Raw genomic sequence first — 12,547 nt, forward strand, 5'->3', positions numbered from 1 at the left:
CTTGTAGAGCTGGTTTTGTGGAGGCGTATTCTTTTAGACTTCTTTTGTCTTGAAAGATCTTTATTTGGCCTTCTATCTTGATTGAGAGCCTTGCTGGGTACAGTAGCCTTGGTTGTAGGCCTCTCTTTCTCATTACTTGGACTATTTCCTGTCATTCTCTTCTTGCTTGGAATGTTTCCATTGAGAAGTCAGTAGCCAACCTTACTGGGACCCCCTTGTATGTTACTTCCTTTTTCTCCCTCACTGCCTTTAGGATTCTCTCTTTGTCTTTCAGTTTTGCCATTTTAATGATGATGTGTCTTGCAGTAGGCCTCTTTGGGTTCCACCTGCCTGGGACTCTCTGCGATTCCTGGATTCATGTGACTTTCTCTCTCCTCAACTTAGGAAAATTTTCGTTAGTACTCTTTCAAGTAGGTTTTCTATCCCTTGTTCTTCTTCTTCTCCTTCTGGTATTCCTATTATTTAGATATTATTATGTTTCATATTGTCTTGCATTTCTCTTAGACTCTCCTCATTTTTTCTGATTCTCTTTTTCATGACCTCGTTCGTCTGGGAGATTCTTTCCACCCTGTCTTCGAGCTTGCTTATGCGGTCTTCCGCCTCATCAATCCTACTCTTCATACCTTCTACTGTGTTCTTCAGTTCAGAAATTGTATTTTTCATTTCCTCTTAGCCTTTGCTGATGGTTTCTATTTCGTTTTTCACATTGGTATAGTTTGCAGAGAGTTCATTGTAGCTCCCCTGTAGTTTCTGGTAGCTTGTTGTAAGCTCTTTGAATTTCCTGATAACCAATGCTTTGAATTCAATATCTGATAGTTGACTTGCCTCTATTTCATCTAACATTCTTTCTGAGACTTCCTCCTTTTCTTTCATTTGGGGATTGTTTCTTTGTCTCCCCATTGTTTGTGATGCTCTTCTTGTTGGCCTCAGCTTCTTAGATTGATCTGTTCTGGTACCCTGAGTTTATGGTGTGAACTTCTGTGGTAGGATACCTTGTTGATCTGCGGTCGTCTCCTCTCCTCAACCTCTGGTCATTCAGTGTCCGCTACACTCTCTGGAGTCCTGCCTTCTTATATGCTGGGTCCCTGTTGGGCATCTGCTGCGTTCCTCGGCAGATCAGCCAGGTCCTTCTCCGGTGCATGGAGAGAAGCGAAATCCTTTGTCCTACTCTGCTGCCATCTTCCTCTCTCTCTGGGATTACATATTCAAAGGGCTAAAAGAAAAAACTTATCAACCTAGAAACAAATCCAGCAAAACCATTTTTCAAAAATGAAGGAAAAATTGAGACATTCCCAGTTTGGCAGTTACTCTAAATGTAAACATGGAGTTACCATATGAGACAGCAATTGCACTCCTGGGTGTATACCCAAGAGAAATGAAAATATATGTCCACACTAAGATTTGTACATGAATACTCATAGCAGCACTATTCATATTAGCTAAAAGGTGAGAACAACTCCTATAAAAGGATAAATAAAATGTTTTATATTCATACAATGAATATTATTTGCCCATAAAAAGGAATGAAATGCTGGTGCATGCCACTACAGGGATGAGCCTGGAAAATGTTATACTAAATGAAAGAAATCAGTCACAAAAAAACATATATTTTATTATTCCATTTATGTCTATATAGAGAGAGACATAAGATAGACTAATGGCTTTTTAGAACTGGGACCAGGGGTAGGGATATCTGGAGGGTGAAGGGTTTCTTTTGGGGCTAATGATGGTTGCGTGACTCTTCACATATACTAAAAACCAGCCCTGGCTGGTGTGGCTCAGTGGATTGAGCGCCAGACTGCAAAGCAAATGCTACTGGTTTGATTCCCAGTCAGGGCACATGCCTGGGTTATGAGCCAGGTCCCCAGTAGGGGGTGTGTGAGAGGTAACTGACTGATCTTTCTCTCCCCTCTTCCCCTCTCTCTAAAAATAAATAAAATATTTTTAAAAACCCAGTGAATTGGACATTTGTATGGGTAAATTGTATGGTATACAAATTATATCTCAATAAAGCTTTACCAAAAAGAAATAGTTTCTGATATATTCAATAATATGTAGAATATAAAAAAAACATTTATGACCAAAAGAAGTAGAACCTAAAGAGCATATACTGTGTTATTCCATTAATATGAGATTTTAGATCAGGAAAACTAATGTTTGATAACAGAAAATATATTCATAGTTGTCTACGAGGCAAAGGATTAACAGAAAGTGGAAATGAGAGAACTTTCAAGTGTGATAGAAATGTTTTATATCTTGATTTAGAATTGTAGAGTACAGAGTATACATTCATGAAAACTCATTGAGTCGCACATTTGAGATACATGCATTTCACTATGTGTAAGTTCTATTTCAATTAAAAGAGTGTATAGGAGAAAGAAGAGAAGGAGGGAGAGAATGAAAAGGGGAGGGTCAGATAGGAGCTACTTATAAGGTAGAATCTATAATTTTGGCATCTGATAGGATACAAAGGATCAGAAAGAAGAAGGGACCTAAAACAACAAAACATGGTACAGTGATATTCTGTAAGAATCCTGACTTTAGCCCTGGCAGGTATGGCTCCGTTGGAGCATAGTCCCTGTCATTCCCAGTCAGGGCACATAAGCAGGACATGATTTTGGACTTTGAGGTGGGTGCTTGGGGATCTTAGGAGGCTTCAGGCTGGTGATTTAGAGGGTGAGCACACTCAGAGAAATAATCTCACTTTCTGTGTCTTGAATGTTCTCTTTTCTTCATTCACTTCCCACATCCCTAGAAGAAATCTGAGGTAGGGAGTCTGGATACAGGCCAACGTGGCCGGCAGCACCTCCTGGTCATAGCCTGAACTTCACTGGTCTTGCAACTTGGCTGAGTGTGTCCTGCCACTGTCCCAAGAAAAAGCCATGTTCCTGGCAACACTGCAGAGAGGGAGGGGCTGGCTATAAGGAGCTGGGGGTCTGACTGCCTTTTTTTCCAGACGTCACCTCAAGTAAGGAAAACTAACGTCAGTTACCATGGGGGGGCAGCAGAGGCCAATATACAGCACACTTGGCTTAGACTCAGAATTCCTGGGTTAGAATCCACTTGCATGTGTACAGAGTCACAGCCCAGCTCAGTTCAATCTCAGGCAGGGCAGCAACACCAGCCTGCAGGCTAGTCCAGACCTGACCCAATGTGGGGGTAACAGGGGAAGGGGGACAGTCCAAAGAGCGACTAGAGAGGTCAGAGAAGAGAAAAGCCTCCAGGACAGTGGAATAGCCTTGGGGAGTGAAAATGCCACAATCATGAAGCCCAAAACATGCCAAGGGAAGAAAACAATTATGCACATACAATTACCTTCAGTCCTTACTATGTCTTTGCACAGGAAAACATCCTTGCCCCACTGACTATCACATAGAATATTCTTCTCCCACTTCCGATATTCTAGCCTGAGCCCTCCCACCCTAGAAGAACCCCTGCTCATAACAGCTGCCCCAACTTCTCCCCCAGGTAGCTCTAGCAATGGCTTTTCTTTTCATGTCCACCATGCTGGTTTCTCTGGCTAGGAAGAAACACCTTCTCACTGTTATGTTCCATAAATGTAGGGTACCCAGATTCTGTAAGGAGGCATTACAACTCAAAGATTGTAGGAACAGTTTGACACCTTCCACACACCAAAAGGGTGAGTCATCAGTGATTTCTTAGGGAAGAGCGTGAGTCCACTAACCAGTGCTGGCTTGATTAATTACTAAATTCAGAAGATATTGAGCCCTGCCTGGCATAGCTCAGTGGATTGAGTGCTGGCTGCAAACCAAAGGGTCACCAGTTCGATTCCCAGTCAGGGCACATGCCTCGGTTGCAGGCCAGGTCCCCCATGGGGGCCACATGAGAGGCAACTACACATTGATATTTCTGTCCCTCTCTTTCTCTGTTCATTCCCCTCTCTCTAAAACTAAATAAATAAAATCTTTAAAAAATAAAAAATATGTGCAAATTAAAAAAAGAAGAAGAAGAACATATGGGAGTCTTGGCCTGTGTGCTCAGTTGGTTAAGCATCAGCCTACAGATTGAAAGGTCGCTAGGTTGCTGGTTCAATTCCTGGTCAGGCCAGGCAAATGCCTGAGTTGGTGGTTTGGTCCCTGGTCAAGGTGCATTTCAGAGGCAACTGATCAATGTTTCTCTCCCTTTCTTTCTTCTTCCCTTTCCTTTTCTCTAAAAATAAATAACTAAAATCTTTTAAAAAGAAGAAAAAGAAGCCCTGGCTGGTGTGTCTCAGTGGACTAAGTGCCAGCCTGTGAACTGAAAGGTTGCTGGTTCGATTCCCTGTCAGGGCACATGCTTGGGTTGCAGACTGGGTTCCCAGTTGGGTGTGTGGGGGAGGCAGCCAATAGATGTTTCTCTCGGTGTTTCTCTCCTTCTCTATCTCCTTCCCTTCCCCTCTCTCTGAAAATGAATAAATAAAATATTTTTTTCAAAAAATGAAGACATTGGACATCCACATCCTGAAATAAGCTAAAAGCCAGAAGCACTCCTGAAAAATAGGTTCCTACTGGTAGAATCCAGAAGTGAGCTCAGACTTCAGAACAGGAAGAGAAAGCCTGCTAACTGATATATCCAAGCCCAAGATGGCATTTACTCAGGAGAGCACATAGCTGATAGAATAAACAGGCCCAGATATGAGTTTAGACCAACCATGAAGGTGCTGAGCTTCCTTGAGGGAGCCTCACGTGCTTGTACTCCTGATCTCCCAGACCATGTTTCAGGTTCTGGCCAACTCCAAGAGTTCTACTGGCTTCCTTTCTGAAAGCCTAGGGATTCAGCCTCTTTTCCTTCCCTCTCTAATCCCTTTGAGTGAGGCACAGCTCTCCTTCAGGCTGGCTATAGAGTGAGATAAAGTCCATCTGGCACTCCCCTAAAGACAGCCCTCAGGTACAGAGCTCTACCAACCACCATCAAGGCAAACCAGAACAGAAGTAACAAAAGCAATACATTACACACAGTAGGTTAGGTGAATTATGGCAGTGAAATGAACATAAAATGACAGTTTCCATCTTCCCGAGTCCCCAGAGGAGACTGAGATTGAAGAGGTTGAACTCTGTCTCCTGACTCCCTTCCAAAATGGCAACTGACACTCTGTGAGGCTTTTCCTCCTCTTTATTCTTTACCCTGTGCATGGGTATCACTTCCCCCAACACCCCCAACATGTTTCCCAACTCATTCCTGAGACACAAGGACATGTATTTTCCCTTTCTCTGCATGGGTGATCAGTACCTCTGAGGATGTTTGCCCTGGAGGGTGAAAACCAGCACGCAGCACACAAGCCTCTGCTATACACAGAAATTTTCCCCTCTGGGAATTTTCTCCCAGCAGAGAACCAGATTTAATAATCTGCTGGTGTAGCCCTGGACAGTGTGGCCCAGCTTGTTGAAGCATTGTAATCAAAAGATTGTGGGCTCTATTCCCAGTCATGGCACATACCTAGGTGTGGGTTTGATTCTTGGTGGGGTGCAGGTGCGTGTGACACCCAGTCCGGCCACATACGATGGCCATCCCAATGCCGATCCCCATTCTGGTTCCATACAGAGGCAACCAATCAATTCTTCTCTCTTGCATCCACGTTTCTCTCTCTCCCTTCCTCTGTTTCTAAAAGAACAATGGAAAAAAGGTGTCCTCAGGTGAGGATTTTTAAAGAAGATTTTACTTATATATCTTTCGAGGGGAAGGGAAGGAGAGAGGGAGAGAAATATCAATGTATGGTTGCCTCTCACACGTCCCCTGCTGGGAACTGGCCTGCAACCCAGGCATGTGCCCTGACTGGGAATCAAACTGTGATCCTTTGGTTCGCAGGCCCGTGCTCAATCCACTGAGCTACACCAGCCAGGGCTCAGGTGAGGATTTTTTAAAAATCCACTGGTGTATATGTCTTAAGCGCAACAGAACAGCATAGAAAGACAGAATTAAGAGGGGGAAAAGGGAATGTGTACTTTATCATACAAAAAACACTTCACAGTGAACTCATTTACTGAGGACCCTGTATGAGGCACTTTAAAATCATCATGACATTTTATCTTGACAACAACCTTATGAAGGAGCTATTTTTCCTCTTTTACTGATAGGGGAAATGGTAGGCTCTGATGGCTTGTGCTTGGAAATGCTGGGCTGGGATATAAACCCAGGCCTGCCTGACTCCAAAGTCTATACTCTTTCCATTACCAATGTACTGCTTCCTGAATAGGGTGGGGACGATAGACTAGAGCCCACAAGGACAGCTGAAAAGAGGCAACTTCTAGATCATGGTACCATGTCCCAAACTTTAGGAGAGGAACCAGACTGTCCAGGAGACAGGACAGCTAAATGCCAAAGTACAGGGTATGCACATGTCAGGGTATGCCTCCTCCCCACACACACCATCCAGAAACAATGCAGGAGCAGGTTATGGGAGGGACTGAGGGAGAAGCTCAAGTATAGGTGACCCTGGCCTTCCTTGGGTTAAAGTCCCAGGTCATGCATGGATCATCATCCATGGTGACTCAGACTCTAGTGCTCAGTCCAATTCTGCTCCTTTAAGATGTCTACTCGGTTCCCTTTTCTATCTGTAGAGGAGGAGGCAGAGAATGATTTGATATCGAGTGGTGGAGATGGAGGCCATTCCTTACCCCCTGGGCCTACCTTTCATCACTTTGCCACCTTCACTAGGCAGCTCCCTATGGCACAATGAGGTAGGAAGCTTTCTGGGGATGAGAGGTGCTTTCTGGCCTTCACAAGCAATCTGCACCAGGTCCCAGACCAGGAGTCTTTTGACCAAGGTCTTGCCCAGCCTACAGGGCTGGCTTCAGAGAGGATCTGAAGAGCCATGCTGGAGGTGCCTCATCTGCCCATTGCCAGCTGGAAAATCTACCTCTGTCTCTATAGGTAGGTCTCTTTTTAAAAAAGATTTTATTTCTTAATTTTTTAGAGAGAGGGAGAAGGAAGGAGAAACATCAATGTGTGGTTGCCTCTTGTGCTCCCACTACTGCAGACCTGGCTGGCAACCCAGACATGTGCCCTGACTGAGAATCGAACTGGTGACCCTTTGGTTCACAGGCTAGTGCTTGATCCTTGAGCCATACCACCCAGGTCAGCAGGTATCTTCTTGACCCATGAGAAAGTAGTGAATAAAGAAACTGCTTCCCTTCTTAGGAGAAACTCATTACACTGAAAAGAGAATCTCCATGGGGGAAGAGGCTGTAGTGATCTCCCACCTCTGGCCCACTGAATCTCCCCTCTCCCCTTAGGGCCCTGGCTCTTAATCTGACATTGCCACTAGCACCCCCTTGGTAAAACAGAACACAGAGTCTCCCAGACTGGAGCAAAGAAGACTTTGGGAAGGAGGCATGCAAAAGGTAAGCTCTCAGCCCCAGGACCCCCTTAGAGGGCCCTGTGGCAGAGCTCTGCTGCTTACCTATTGCTACCTCTACCACACACTCAGCTTCAGACATGTGCCACTATCTTTTTAAAACCCTGGCCCAAGAGGGCCACAGAGCTCATCTTTGCTTTTCCCTGGGTCTAGGGGAGACAGCAGGAAGCATTTGCACAAAGAACTTACTGAAACACTCAGGAAAGCACAAGGCAATGGCAGAAATCCAAACAGCCCAGTCCCATAGCACACGTTTCTGAGCCAGCCACTAGTAGCTGTCCTCTGGGATGCACAGGCTTTGTCTAGACTTCATCCAGGCTCTAGAGTGGCAAGGGCTTTGCCCCTTCCTTCTCTGCCCCTGGCTTGTGTCCATGGGGCAGGCACCTCTTGACCTCAAACCTCAGTGAGCCGGTATTTGAGGACTGGGTTTCCTCCACAGCCAATACTAAAAGAAAATTAAAAAAACAAACAAACTTGAGTTCCAGACTTCCTAGAGTCATCCCCCCTGGCCCTGGTTTCCTCTCTGACAAACACATTTCCTTCCCAGGTGATCCTCAGGACTCTGTTGGGGTTGATGCCATTTATTATCCCACAGGATGTCAGGTTGAGAGCCAACTAACAACTTTGAGAGACATGGCTTTGACCTGTACAGTCCTCACATTCGGACAACACTTCAGCCTTACAAGACCCTGAATATCCAAATAGCAAGAATAACCCATAGAGCCCTGACTGATGTGGATCAGTGGGTTGGGTGTCATTCTGCAAATGGAAGGGTTGCCCATTCAATTCCTGGTCAGGGCACATGCCTGGTTCCAGGCCAGGTGTGTGAGAGGCAACCAATTGATGTTTGTCTCTCACATCGATGTTTCTCTCCCTCTCTTTATCCCTCCCTCCCCCTCTCTAAAAATAAGTGAATAAAATCCTTTAAAAGAGTAATCCATAGATAGTATAACAAATGGCACCCCAATTTCCTGTTCTGTAAAATGTGGGGACTTGCACTCAGCCCAAAACAATACCCTTTATTTTAAAAACTGTTTACATACAGCTGGGGCAGTGTACTTTCAACCTTCCTATGGGAAGCATTTAGAAATAGCTTTAAATGTACATGGGAAAGCCCTGGCTAGTGTGGCTCAGTGGATTGAGCACTGGCCTGCAAACCAAAGGGACACTAGTTCAATTCCCAGTCAGGGCACATGCCTGGTTTGCAGGCCAGATCCCCAGTAGGGGGCACATGAGAGGCACCCACACACTGATGTTTCTCTCCCTCTCTTTCTCCCTCCCTTCCCCTCTAAAAATAAATAAATAAAATCTTTTAAAAAATGTACATGAAAAAGATAAAAATCGGAAGCCAGATTGACAGTAAATGTTTGAACCAAGAGATTTAGAAATTGAGGAGCTTCCACCCTACAGCCATCTTCAATGTCAGAAAAATAATGAGCCTCCCAAATATGGACTAGCAGACAGCTCTTTTGGGGATGGAAGGAAATGAATGAGGTGATCTCAGTGAGGCTAGAATACTAGAGTAATTTCTCCCATGTCTTTCCTATTTTCCATCCCAGAGGATGTCTGAATCCTCTTTGCTCAAGCCACCCTCTCATTATGCATCAAACCTGAGATTTGCAGAGCCTTCGGCTGCAAAAACTTTAGATACCATCTATTCCTCTTGTGACTATTTAGCCATGAATCATTCAACTTCTGCTTAGATACCTGTTTGAAGATATCATCACTGCAGGGAATCCACTGCCTCTGGAAGCAACTATGAGAGAAAGCCCCTCTGTTTCTACATGTTGTGGCTCATAGTTTTTTATTAAAATAGTCATGCTAACAGATCTGTTAGAGTAAAGCCACACTTCTGTGATGGGGTGAGGATGGTTCCATTGAAGTTTCTATTCACCCACTCACTCACTCATTCATCCATTTATTCGACAAATACTGAGCATTTATGTGTTAAGTGCTATTCTTACTGCTTAAGGAACAGGGCAAAAAGAGAAACAGACATGAATCCTGCTCTGATGGACTTTGGAGTATAGTGGTTGACACAGTAATAAACCAAAGAATTACACAAATAAGGGTGAAATGCAACTGAGATAATTGCCATGAAGAAGAGAAGAAGTTCTTTGAGAGATATAACAAAGGGAACTGACGTAGCCTGGGGGGACTGGTCTAGAAAATCTTCCCTGAGAAAGTGATACTGGAACTGACATTTGAGTATTAAGTAGGATTAGCCATACAAAGCATATGGAGGTAGGATGTGGAGAAAATGTTACAGAAGAAGGGAACACATGTGCAAAGGCCTTGTGGCCACAAAGGAATGGTGGATTTGGAACTAGAAGAGTCTGAGTGGATGGAGCATACTGCATGGAGGAAGAAAGTAGTGTGAGCTAAAGCTGGAGATGTAAGTTTGGACAAGACCTTACAGAACCTTGTAGGCCTCATTAACAATTCTTTCTGTTATGGGCTATAGGAAATTATTGGAGGGTTTTTATACAAGATAATAACACAATAATATTTAACTTTTGAAAATGTCACTCTGGATGTTGCATAGGAGAGGGGTTGGAGAGAAGCCAGTGCAGATATGTAGAGACCAGTTTGTTGTAATAGACAAAATGAAAGATGATTGTAATGTGGACAAGAGTGGTGTCTGGCTGTATCATTGAAAAAATGTGAATGGACTAATAAGTTTTAAGAAGTAAAATACATAGAACTTGGTGGTGATTGCACATGAGGAAGAGATGTTGCCAGAATGAATCCTAGGTGATCCAATGTAATCCAGTGAATTGCATAACTGGATAGGTAAGGATGTCATGTACTGAAAAGGTGGAAACTGGTAGAGTTTGGTATTTAGTGTACTGAATTTGAGTCTTTTTTCAGTCACATCAGTAGAGATATATGTGGGGGGACCCAAAAAAACCCTGGAATTATTTTCTGGAGGGCGGGCCTCACATACTACTGGCTTCCTCTGCTGGGTGAGTATTCTAGGAACCCATCTGTATCAGTTCACCAGCTGGCCTTGTTCTGAAAGGGTGTGTTTGGCTTCAGTGAATTTTTTTTGAAGAACCTTTCAACAAATTTGCCCATTTCATGATAGGTGATTTGTGAGCTCAACTGCCCACACCATGCTGAGTATTCAGCAGTTTTTGACCAAAAATGGCATGACTGTGTTTGCCACCCTCCCTATTCACCCAATCTTACCAACAGCAACTTTTTTGTTGTTGTTTTCCAATATGGAAAAAGTCCTCAAAGGAAAATATTTTGCCGATGTGGAAGAGGTGAAACAAAAAATGGCAGAAGCCCTAAAAGGCATCAAAATTGACGAGTTCAAAAACTGTTTAAAAAAGTGGGAAAAAACATTTTGTAAGGTGTATCACATCAAATGGAAAGTGCTTTGAAGGTGACTGAAGTTTAAACATGTAAGAATAAATACACAATTTCTTATTAATAGATTCAGGGATTTTTTGGGTCCCCCCTTGTAAAAATGAGATCCATACCATGTGCATGGATGAGATTTCCTAGTGAAAGAGTATAGAGTGAGAATATAAGGAAGCTTTGAGGAACTCCAACATTTACAAGGTAGTTAGAGAAAAATGAGCCCCCAAACAAACCAAGGAATTCTCAGGGAAGTAGGAGAAAAACAACAACAAAAAGGAGGTCAACTGAAGAAAATGTCCCAATACAGAAGAAGTTGTCAATTACAGCAAATATCACTGAGAAGTCAAGTGGATTATGACTTGAAAAAATATTTTGGATTTAATGGCATGAAGGTCATCAGTGACCAGAGTAGAAGCACTTTTAGGGTAGTGACAAGGCAGAAGCCTGATTGAAGTTGGCTGAGGAGTGAGTATAGATATATTCACTGTCTTGAGCATTTTATTGGGAAGGGTAGAAGAATGAATGGAGGGGGTTGTGGAAGTGAGGGGGACATTATTTTAAGATGGAAAATACTCTTTTACCTGCTACTGAAAAGGGCCCAGTTGAGAGGAAGAGGTTGATTACATAGGAGAGAAAAGGGACTGTGAGAAGTGTGAGAAGGTGGGTAGGGATAAACTACAAAACATCAGTGCAGGGAATGGTCCTCTGAGAAGAAAAGACACATCCTGCTCTGTGACAGAAGTCCTACAGAGGGATGAGGTAATGTGGGAAGCCAAGGCCTTGCCTGATTCAGTGAAGTCAACGATGAGGTTATCTGTTATGAGACAGAGTGAGAGTATAGATGTGGAGGCTTGAGATTTAAGAAAAGAGCAAAGAAGATTTGAAATAGTCATCCTGGAAAGTGAAAAGTCTTAAAACAATTTAATACCTAGTGGGATTGTGAAACAGCATTGAGGGTTCAATTGCAATTGGTGATTTATAATGGAGTAGGTCCAGTTTGGGACAATGTAGGTATTGGGTTGACCAAGAAGTCTGTTTAGTTTTTGCCATAATATAAAAGAGACATTTTTCATTTTCACCAATAACTTTATTGATTTGACTATTTTGAGTATGTCGGCTATCTCCCATGCAGTATAACATCGATTGTTCTCAATAAATGTCTCAATTTGATCTCTATCAACTTCAACTGGTCTGCCCGACCATGGAGCATCATACAGCAAGAAACCTCCAGCACAAAACTTTGCAAACCACTTTTGACACAGCACCTTCTCCATACACTGCACAAATCTGTTTTTGTGTCTCAGTTGTGCTTTTACCTTTTTTGGAAAAATAAAGTATAATACACCAAAAATATTGTGTATTTTCTTCCATCTTCAGTATTAAAATGGCTACACAAATATTCACCAATTTTGGTAAGTTTTCTAAAATGCATGCTGATGTGATAGCTGTCACAGCATAATCTAACAAAATTGTTTTGAATGAAGTTAAAGACAACAAAGCACTACTAGAGCCAACTTACAGAAACAATCGCATGGACTTTTCAGCCAACCCAATAGTTAGTTGGCTGAGGTGAAGTGGAAGAGATGAGAATGTTTAGGAACCACAAGATCCAGGTGATGGCTGAATCATAAACATGGACACTGAAATCCCCTAGAATGATGGCAGGCCTTGCAGTAGGCAGGTGAGGGGGGTGCACCAGCGAGACAGAAACTGAAATCTTCATTGAAAAAGAGAGTGTGTTCATTTCCTAGAACTGCTGAAACAAATCACTGCAAACTGGGCTGCTTAAAGCAATAGAAGTGTATTCTCTAACAGTTATGGAGT

Source organism: Sturnira hondurensis, unplaced genomic scaffold, assembly GCF_014824575.4.
Source record: "Sturnira hondurensis isolate 20B ecotype Veracruz unplaced genomic scaffold, ASM1482457v3 Scaffold0008328, whole genome shotgun sequence".
Taxonomy (NCBI): Eukaryota; Metazoa; Chordata; class Mammalia; order Chiroptera; family Phyllostomidae; genus Sturnira; species Sturnira hondurensis.